This window comes from Pristiophorus japonicus, chromosome 16 (assembly GCF_044704955.1).
Source record: "Pristiophorus japonicus isolate sPriJap1 chromosome 16, sPriJap1.hap1, whole genome shotgun sequence".
Lineage (NCBI taxonomy): Eukaryota > Metazoa > Chordata > Chondrichthyes > Pristiophoridae > Pristiophorus > Pristiophorus japonicus.
In genome coordinates, this window is record NC_091992.1 from 19,981,991 (window position 1) to 19,993,738 (window position 11,748).

An 11,748-nucleotide genomic window follows, 5' to 3' on the forward strand; every position below is an offset into this window, starting at 1 on the left:
ATATGCTCCAAGTCAGTTTTAATGCGAGGTTTATTGGATAGAATTATGAGTGCCCTTATTTGATGTGCTTGTCAAATACTCGAATTAGTTTGGCCTCATTGGCCACTATTCCGGATTAAAGTAATAGGTTGTAGTTTTGCAGACAGTGACATTTGAATTTACATGTGAAAGAAAGTATAAGATTGCGACACCTATCGGAGTGATTTGAATTGAAAAGAAAGCACTTGTCCACTCAAGTTTTCTCCACCTGGGTACAGGTTAGTGCCCGTTGATTATTACTACTGAAAATAAGTCTAAATTGATTCAGTTGGGGGTTTAATCCGGATCTGTTATGGTTTATTCTCCTTGACCTCTCTGCAGATGGTCAATCTCACCACCCTCCTTCACTGGGTTTCCGCTCTGCGCCGCCTCCATGCCATTGCCTCACATGGTTCTGTTCCATCACCATGAGAGCTCACGTTCACCTCTGTTTTAATGTCTGTCTCTCGATCTATCTCATCTCACTGTTGCTGAAATCCCATTCATGCTTTTGTCTACAGATTCGATTCTTCCAATACCCTCCACGTCAACTTCCTGAACTTTAACCTCCATAGACTTCTGCTCCAATGGAGCCAACAATGGCTTCTCCTCCTGCGCTCGCGCAGCAACCTCCAGTGTGCCCCAACATTCCAGCCCTCGGCCCCTTTCTAATCTCCATTTATATGTTGCCACTTGCCAACTGTAAGCAGAGGACCAGCTTTCTTAAGAACATAACATAAGAATTAGGAGCAGGAGCAGGCCATATGGCCCCACAAGCTTGGTCTGCCATTCAATAAGATCATGGCTGATCATCAACCTCAACACTTTCCCGCCCAATCTCCATATCCCTTGATTCCCCATGACTTCCAAAATCTATCTATCACAGCCTTGAATATACTCAGAGACTCAGCATCCACAACCCTCTGGGGGCAGAGAATTCCAAAGATTCACAACCCTCTGAGTGAAGAAATTCCTCCTCATCTCTGTCTTAAATGGCCGACCCCTTATCCTGAGACTGTGGCCCCTGGTTATAGACACTCCAGCCAGGGGAAACAACCTCTCAGCATCTACTCTGTCAATCCCTTTCAGAATCTTGTATGTTTCAATGAGGTCACCTCTCATTCTTCTAAACTCCGGAGAGTATAGACCCATTCTACACAATATGCCAACAATGCCCAGATCTCCACCACCAACTTTGATTCCACCACTGCCGCCAAGCTGTCCAGCCGTCTGTCGGACATAAAGTCATCAGTGAATAAGAACTTTCTGGAGCTCAACATTGACAGGAAGGAGGCTATCCAGCTCAGTCACTACCAGAAACCCTGTTTCTCGGCTCCTGGTCTCACCCGCTACTGGATGCCCATTTAAGCTGAACCCAATGGTGCACTCCCTCAGTGTCCTGCTCAATCTTGAACTGAGTTTCAAACACAACCAAATCCATCACTATGACAGCTTACGTTCACCTCTGTTTGAATGTCTGTCTCTCAATCTATCTCATCCCATTCATGCTGTTGTCTACAGATTTAACTCTTTCAAAACCCTCCTCATCAGCTTCCTGAACTCCAACCTCCATAGACTTCAAGAATGCCACTTCTTGTGTCTTATCCCGCACAAAGTCCCACAATGTAGCACTCCCTCAGTACTGCATTGAAGTGTGAGTTTAGATTATGTCTCTGGAATGAGGCTTGAACCCACAGCTTTCTGCCTCAGAGGTAAGAGTGAGCAAAGGCTGACACCAAATATTGTCTTCACAACCTCAACTTCATCTCAAAATCCTTCTACCAACTTTCTCCTCCCTAGCTCTACAACATTTAACCCTACATTGCCTGTGCAATCTCTACTGTGTGATTTCCCCCCTCCCTCAGCGCTATGATTAATGGCTGAGCTTCCAGTTATCTTGCTCCCAAACCCTTGAATTTTCTCCTTAAATCAGTTGCCTTGCTATATTCTCTCCCCAAATTCAAAAACCTCTTAAAAACCCTACCTTTTCCACAGTGCTTTTGCCTACTTCCCCTAATTTTCCTTCTGCAGCTTGGGTCGGACCTCCAACTGTGAAGCACTTCAGGATATTTTGCTATTAACAGTGCTATATAATGTAAGTTGTGTAAGAGGCAAGTGGTTGTGGAAGAGAGATACAGCTAGACAAAGCTTGCTTCGCCTAATAAGTGGTGTGAACACACTCAAAATGGTTCCAGTCATCTCCATTAAAGAAATAACACATTTATATAGCACCTTTCACACCAAATGAATGAATGACCAGATATAAAGGCAAAATACTGCAGATGCTGGAAATACGAACATACGAGCAATGATTGGACAGATAAAGACCCTCTGGTCCATTGAGCCTGTCCAACACACATCTGAACTATAAACTGAGAATGCTGGAAATACTCAGCAGGTCAGGCAGCATCTGTGGAGAGTGAAACAGAGTTAACGTTTCAGGTCGATGAACAAAAGGTCACCATCCTGAAATGTTAACTCTGCTTCTCTCCACATCTCGCTCCACAGATGCCGCCTAACCTGCTGAGAATGACCAGATAATCTGCTTTTGGTGGTGCTGGTTGAGGGAGAAACATTAGCCAGTAAACGGGAAGATCTCCCAACTTTTCTGAAATTCAAGCCATGGCAGCTTTTGTGTCAGAAAGGGTCTCAGTGAAGCATCTCAGTAGTACGCTGAATGCAAGCCTGATTTGCATGCTTAAGGCTGTAGTGGGGCTTGAACCCACAACCTTCTGACTCAAAGGTGTGAGTACTACCAGATGAGCCTCGGTGACACTTGAAGGTCAGTGTAAGCTGTAGGGATTCGATTTGAAGAGGTTGGTGGGATACCAGCGCGAAATTTTTCTCAAGGAGGTTCCTCCGTGCTATTAAAACAATGTTAGTTTCATTTAATTGCTGGCCACAAATGTCATGTGCAGCAATTGTGAGCAACTCAAATATTGCATAATTAGAAGGTAAGTGGATCTAGCTTCTGTACAATAGAGTTATGCTCAGAAAATGTGAGTCATATACTCTGCTACTGGAACTGAATTGTTTACTTGGGTTACTGTGCCTTCAGGATGATGGACTTTCTATATTTTGTTCTTGTTAATGTGTTAAAACTTTAAAGGAGTATAATCATCATACAAAACATGTTTACATCGTTGGGGATCACTCAGTGTGGCTACAAGAGCGGGTCAGAGGCTGGGTATTCTGTGGTGAATGATTCACCTCCTGACTCCTCAAAGCCTTTCCACCATCTACAAGACACAAGTCAGGAGTGTGATTGAATACTCTTCACTTGCCTAGATGAGTGCAACTCCAACTACATTCAAGAAACTCAACACCATCCAGGACAAAGCAACCCGCTTGATTGGCACCCCATCCACCACCTTAAACATTCACTCCCTCCACCACCGGCGCACCGTGGCTTCAGTGTGCACCATCTACACGATACACTGCAGCAACTCGCCATGGCTTCTTTGACAGCACCTCCCAAACACGCAACCGCTATCACCTAGAAGGACAAGGGCAGCGGGTGCATGGGAGCACCACCGCCTGCAAGTGCCCCTCCCAAGTTACACACCATCCTGACTTGGAAATATATCGCCGTTCCTTCACTGTTGCTGGGTCAAAATCCTGGAACTCCCTCCCTAACAGCACTGTGGGAATACCTTCACCACACGGACTGCAGCGGTTCAAGAAGGTGGCTCACCACCACCTTTTCAAGGGCAATTAGCGATGGGCAATAAACGTTGGTCTTGCCAGTAACACCGACATTCCAGGAATGAATTTTTTAAAAATGCCACTGTAACTGGTCATACACATTATTTCTTGTGTCTGCCATGCGCATTGATTCTGTTATCTAGAGATAGAGAAGCTGTTGAAAAGCAAGATCCTGTCAAGGATGGGCTGGGGAGTGGGTGGGTGAGAGTGTCCTTGTTGAGATGCTGGGGCAGAGAGTGAGAGACAACCTGGCGAGAAGTAGATGTGGAAGGATTGGGGAAACTCTGGCTCTGCTGGGGAAAGAAGAAGGATTGGTACTTACCCGACCCACATTAAAAAAACAGCACGTCCTCTGATTTACTGTAGTCAATGTCATAGGAGATCCACTAGTATCGAGCATTACTTTTGCCATTGGAATCTTCAACTAAAACTAAGAAGCTGATAGAACTGTTGCGTATTAATAGACTCCCATGAGCTCTGTGCACCCAGCAAATACAAAGGAGCCAGGGGGCCCAGCTGTTCATGGTCTCATCTGTGAACCCCCCACCCCAATCACCCTCATCAGATAACAACACTTCTTTAATAGTCAGGCCTTCTACATTTTTTGATCATTAACATTACTTTTGCATTAATGCAATATTGTTATCTTTTGATTTAAATGAAAGTAATAAAGACCCTCAAAGGCTCAGTGTATTGAAGACCCCATGTTTGATCTTTGACTGTTGTCAGCCAGTCTTAGCTGGAGCAGTGGTCAGGATGCTCAAATTCAGCTCAGAATCAGGAAGGGAGGAATTAGCCAAGGCTCTTGCTGCTGACTGCAACCCACGTCTGGAAGTATGGATGTGGAATGAGAACAAAATTGATTCCATAACCTGCTCATGTTCAATTTCGCTCCCTCAAGTCCAAAGGGAAGAGATGAGCATATGTAGCACCCAACTGGTTTAGCCAACCATCACCAGATCTGACTATACCATATCATGTGCTATCAAGCCTCACTCTGCTCTGCCAAAATCGTCCATTACTCCAGGATCATCCTGCAGAGCTAAGGGAGCCCCCCCCTCCCTCCCCCATCATTTTTTCTCTACTATCAACCCTTTTCCCAGCCTCCCTCCACCCTCACTTCCAAGGAGGAGCTTATGGGCTTCTTTGTTGCTTAGATTGAGATCACCTGCTCTGCTGTTTCCTCCCTTCCTCTTGCCCGCCAAGCTATGCCCCCAGGTGCCACCCCCCCCCCCGCCCTAGCCTTGAACCCACATCTTCCTCTAGATTCTTTCCTATCTCCTCTTGTGCCATCTCTCCTATGAAATGCATTGTCTGCTCCCATGATCCATAATCCCACTAAACTACTGACCACCCAACTTCACTTCCTGGCTCTCAGATGACCTGACATTGTTAATGGTTCTCTCCCCTCAGGTACTGTCTTCCTCCCTAGCATCATCCCCTTCCTCAAAAAAACACCCTGGACCCCTCTGTCTTTGCAAATTATCACTCCATCTACAATCTCCTCAGCCTCTCCAAATCACTTCCCAAATCCACACATATCTTCTGCAACTCCATGTTTGAACCTCTCCAATCAGGTTACCGTCCCAGCTAAGTGGAGTATAAAAGCAGGGAAGTCTTGCTACAGCTATATAAGGTATTGGTGAAGCCACACCTGGAATACTGCGTGCAGATTTGGTTTCCATATTTAAGAAAGGATATACTTGCTTTGGAGGCAGTTCAGAGAAGGTTCACTCGGTTGATTCCAGGGATGAGGGGGTTGACTTATGAGGAAAAGTTGAGTAGGTTGGGCCTCTACTCATTGGAATTAAGAAGAATGAGAGGTGATCTTATCGAAACGTATAAGATTATGAGGGGGCTTGACAAGGTGGATGCAGAGAGAATGTTTCCACTGATGGGGGAGACTAGAACTAGAGGGCATGATCTTAGAATAAGGGGCCACTCATTTAAAACAGAGATGAAAAGAAATTGCTTCTCTCAGTGGGTTGTAAATCTGTGGAATTCGCTGCCTCAGAGAGCTGTGGATGCTGGGACATTGAATAAATTTAAGACAGAAATAGACAGTTTCTTAAACGATAAAGGGATAAGGGGTTATGGGGAGCAGGCGGGGAAGTGGAGCTGAGTCCATGATCAGATCAGCCATGATCTTATTGAATGGCGGAGCAGGCTCGAGGGGCCCTATGGCCTACTCCTGTTCCTATTTCTTATGTTCTTATGTATAGCTCTGAAACAGCCATAATCAGTCATCAATAATGTCCTCTGTGACTGTGACCATGACGCATTATCTCCCCTTGTCTTCCTCTACTTCCCTGCAGCCTTTGACGAGGTTGATCACACCATCCTCCTCCAACACCTCTCCTCCATTGTTCTACTCAGTGGGATTGCTGTTGCTTGGTTCCACTCTTACTTATCTGATCTTAGTGGGAGCATCTCCAGTAATGGCTTCTCTTCCCGACTCTGCAATGTTACCTCTGGTGACCCCCAAGGATCTATCCTTGGTCCCCTTCTCTTCCTCATCTACATGCTGACTCTTGGTGGCATCATCCGCAGACATGGGGTTAATTTGCTCATTTACATCGATGACACCCAGCTACCTCTCCACCCACCTCTCTTGACCCCACCACTGCCTCTGTGTTATCAGACTGCATGGCCAACATCTGATCTTGGGTGAGCTGCAGTTTTATCCAGTTAAACACTGGGAAGAGAAAACCATTGTCTTCGGCACCCGCCACAAACTCTATACTCTTGCAACCAATTCCATCCCCCTCCCTGTCCTCCGTCTTAGGCTGAATTAGACAGTTCACAACCTTGGCGTCCTATTCAACCTTGAGCTGAGCTTTCAAACCCATATCTTCTGCATTCTATTCCACCTCCATAAAATCACCTGCTTCTGTTCCAACCTCAGATCATCTGCTGATGAAACCCTCATCATGCCTTTGTCACCTCCAGGCTAGATTATTGCAATCGTCTTCTAGTCTTCCATTCTCCATCTTGCATAATCTTCAGCTCATCCAAAACTCTACTGCCCATATCTTATCCTGCACCAAGTCCCGCGCACCCATCACCCGTGACCTTGGCTCCCAATCTCCTAGTGCATGGTTTAAAATTCTCATCTTCATGTTTAAATCCCTTCATGGCCTTGCCTGCCCCATAATTGTGTAATCTCTTCCAACCCTAGAATACCCCTAAACTCTCTCTTCCTCCAATTCTGGCCTCTTTCACATCCCCTCCCTTTGACCCACCATTGTCTGCCGTGCACTCAGCTACCTGGGGCCCATGCTTTGACATTCCCTCCCTAAATCCCTCTGCTTCCCCACCCTGCTCTCCTCCTTTAAAACCCCCCTAAGAACATAAAAATTAGGAGCAAGAATAGGCCATCAGGGCCCTCAAGTCTGCTCCGCTATTCAATAAGATCATGGCTGATCTTCTACCTTCACTTTCCTGCACTGTCCCCACATCCCTTGATTCCCTTAATAACTTGATCTTAAAAGTATATCAATCTCTGTCTTGAATATACTCAAAGACTGAGCCCCCACAGCCCTGTGGGGTAAAGAATTCCAAAGATTCATCACCCTCTGAGTGAAGAAGTTTCTCCTAATTTCAGTTCCAAATGGCCGATCCCTTATTCTGAGACTGTGACCCCTGGTTCGAGACCAGCCAGAGGAAACATCCTCCCTGCGTCTACCCTGTCAAGCCCTGTAAGAATTTTTTGTGTTTCAATGAGATCACCTCTCATTCTTCTAAACTCTTTGACCAATCTTTTGGTCACCCAAATATCTTCTTTTTTGGCTCAACATGCATTGTTTTATGATTACGCCTCTGTGAAGCGCCCTGGGACATGTTTCTATGTTAAATGGGCTATATAGCTGCAAGTTGCTGATGTGGTTATGGGTATGCTGGTTAAGGGCTGGATACCACTGATGAATGCACCATATGGATTTATTGTTCTTAAGGCCTATGGCCTCTGCATCAGCTCCTAAAATCCTATGCCTGTGGTAATGCAGGCAATAGAATTGGCACCTTTTCATGTTTTGCAAAAAGGAAATTACTTAGTGCCATTAGAAAATTGATAGAATCCTGCTCAAATCTGCTTTATGTCATCTACCCCTTTTGCTTGGCAAATTGCAATTGATTTCTAGAGGGCTTCAATGTTTAATTATGAAATAGAATTTTTCTTTTAAGAATTGATGAATGTAGTAAATTTATAAATGCTCAGCGATTCATTACCTCTCTGTCATTTTGCCATGTTCTATTTAGAAAAATTACATTTAGAAAAATGAATTCTCTCAGATACTAAACAACAGAGAAAAGGCCATCATTTAGAAAGTTGTGAAGAGTTTGCACCACCCAGAGTGAAAGGGACACTCCCATCCCGACTAGCAGGATAATAATTCCCATTATGATGGTGTAAGGCGTTGCTTTTGTGCAGTTAACAATGATAGTTGGGGATGGCCATTATATAAACAGTTAGAGATCTTTATTAATGTCACGGCACAGATGGTCTTTTCACTAGCAGGCTAACCCACATGCGTCGCATCAACCAAACGATTTCTGTCCACCAAATCTAAATATCACAGTATCACACGCTTTAATGCATTTTCGCATGAGAGAACCAAATTTATTTTATATGATTTCTGAACTCCTCTGTGGCTGTTTCTCAAGGGATGTCCTTTTCGTTCTTTGGTGATTCCCTACTGTCTGAGTACATTTCCTGAAATGTTTCAGTCATGATGTTATGAGCTGCTGTGGAGAGGGAGATTGCAATCCTAAATCAATTGTTTTCATCTAGGATATCCTACTTTGGAGCCCAGCCAGGCCTCTGCAGATCTTCCTTCACTTTAAACCGGGAACCAAAACCAAATAAATTAGCTGATCAATCTTCACCCTTGTCACAACATTTCAATGCAATGTTGAATTTTAGATAGATCCAGGAATGAAGTAGAGCTATTTTGATAGCATTACAACAAACAGTGTTACTGTAATGTACGCATTGTAGAGCTGTTGAGTTGTGAGTGGCTTAGCCAGTCACGTGATGTTCACAAGACTCAGTAAAACCCCAGCCATTTGGGTTTAGGGGATCCACGATGGTTGTGAGCCTGGTGGTTGTGAGCCTGGTGGTTGTGAGCCTGAATTAGTAATATGTAGTGTGATTGTTAAACCTTTGCTAATAAACCAACTAGTTCTTAATCGCAATGTGTTGCTATGAATTCTTAAGCAAAGAACCCATGAAGCAAATACATTACAGTTACCTTATCATTTATAACAAAAACGGAAAATGCTGGAAATACTCAGGCAGCATCGTTGGAGAGAGAAACAGAGTTAACATTTCTGGTCGATGACCTTTCGTCACAACTGATGAAAGGTCATCGACCTGAAACGTGAACTCTGTTTCTCTCTCCAAAGATGCTGCCTGACCTGCTGAGTATTTCCAGTATTTTCTGTTTGTATTTCAGATTTTCAGCATCCGCAGTATTTTGCTTATCTTATCAATTCACGGTCTTAAACTTGGGCGTGATTTGGGAGATAAAGGTTTTTTTTTCATTCACAAGTGTTGGTGGGGACAGGTTTTAGAGACACAGTTTGATGGATATGGGGTATAGCAAAAAAATAGTTAGCAGGCAGCAAGAGTCAAAGCTGTTTAATTGTGGGTTTTGCAGGATTTGGAAACAGAAAAGAGAAAATGAGGACGTAAAGGATGCTGACTCTTGCTGCAACATAGTTCCACGGGTGCTGGCAGTCCTCCTGTACCTTTGAGTTTAAGATTCTAGTTCATTTCAGAAAATGCTAGTAACACTCAGCAGGTCAGGCAGCATCTGTGGAGAAAGGAAGGTCGGATCAGCGTTTCAGGTTTATGGCCTGTGTTCAGGGGTTCAGACCCCAGGGTCAGAAAACCTGAAACTTTAACACAACCTTCCTTTCTCCATAGATGCTGCCTGACCTGCTGCGTGTTTGCAGCATTTTCTATTATTATTTCAGATTTCCAGCATCTGCAGTTCTGTTCTGGTTAATTTCCCTGCCGTATGGCTGCAGTACACAATTTCTGTCACTAGATGCCGCCATCATGCTATGCAAGTTCTGTTGCCATCTAACGGCATAAACCAAGTACTGTATTGCCACCACCTAATCTGCTCCACAAAGTTGATTGAATATTAAGACATACTGCAATATTTGCTCTTGCAATAATGCTGCATTTTAGATGATGACTTGCAATGCTCACTAGGACGCAATTTAATTTCTAAGAAATAAGACAGATTGTTGAGCTGGTGTATTTTCTTTAAGTCAATTTTTCTCCTTAATAATTTCTATTTCAGTCCGTTTGTTTAATTTGTTCTTGAGGTGGGTGACATAAGGCAATATTTATTGCCCACCTTTGTTGTCCTAACAACATCAAGAGTCAACCAGGTAGGGGTGGCAGCTTCTCTAGAGTAAAAATAAAACGGGGAAGGTGGCTCAACCATGTCTAACAAGGGAAATTAAGGATAGCGTTAAAACCAAGGAGGAGGCATATAAATTGACTAGAAAAAGTAACAAACCTGAGGACTGGGAGAAATTTAGAATTCAACAGAGGAGGACTAAGGGTTTAATTAAGAGGAGGTAAATAGAGTACAAGAGGAAGCTTGCAGGGAACATAAAAACTGACTGCAAAAGCTTCTATAAATATGTGAAGCGAAAAAGATTAGTGAAGACAAAACGTAGGTCCTTTGCAGTCGGATTCAGGTGAATTTATAATGGGGAACAAAGAAATGGCAGGCCAATTGAACAAATACTTCGGTTCTGTTTTCACGAAGGAAGACACAAATAACCTTCCGAATGTACTAGGGGACAGTGGGTCTAATGAGAAGGAGGAACTGAAGGATATCCTTATTAGGTGGGAAATTGATGGGATTGAAGGCTGATAAATCCCCAGGGCCTGATAGTCTGCATCCCAGAGTACTTAAGGAAGTGGCCCTAAAAATAGTGGATGAATTGGTGATCATTTTCCAACAGTCTATCGTCTCTGGATCAGTTCCTATGGACTGGAGGGTAGCTAATGTAACACCACTTTTTTAAAAAAGGAGGGAGAGAGAAAATAGGTAATTATAGACTGGTTAGCCTGACATCAGTAGTGGGCAAAATGTTGGAATCAATCATTAAGGATGAAATAGCAGCGCATTTGGAAAGCAGTGACAGGATCAGTCCAAGCCAGCATGGATTTCTGAAAGGGAAATCATGCTTGATGAATCTTCTGGAATTTTTTGAGGATGTAACTAGCAGAGTGGACAAGGGAGAACCAGTGGATGTGGTGTATTTGGACTTTCAAAAGGCTTTTGACAAGATCCCGCACAAGAGATTGGTGTACAAAATCAAAGTGCATGGTATTGGGGGTAATGTACTGACGTGGATAGAGAACTGGTTGGCAGACAGGAAGCAGAGAGTCGGGATAAAAGGGTCCTTTTCAGAATGGCAGGCAGTGACTAGTGGAGTGCCGCAGGGCTCAGTGCTGGGACACCAGCTCTTTACAATATACATTAACGATTTGGATGAAGGAATTAAGTGTAATATCTCCAAGTTTGCAGATGACACTAAACTGGATGGCGGTGTGAGCTGTGAGGACGCTAAGAGGTTTCAGGGTGACTTGGACAGGTTAGGTGAGTGGCAGATGCAGTATAATGTGGATAAATGTGAGGTTATCCATTTTGGGGACAAAAACACGAAGGCAGAATATTATCTGAATGGTGGCAGGTTAGGAACAGGGAAGGTGCAACGAGACCTGGGTGTCATGGTTCATCAGTCATTGAAGGTTGGCATGCAGGTACAACAGGCGGTGAAGAAGGCAAATGGTATGTTGGCCTTCATAGCTAGGGGATTTGAGTTTAGAAGCAGGGAGGTCTTACTGAAGTTGTACAGGGCCTTGGTGAGGCCTCACCTGGAATATTGTGTTCAGTTTTGGTCTCCTAATCTGAGGAAGGACATTCTTGCTATTGAGGGAGTGCAGCGAAGGTTCACCAGACTGATTCCAGGGATGGCTGGACTGTCATATGAGGA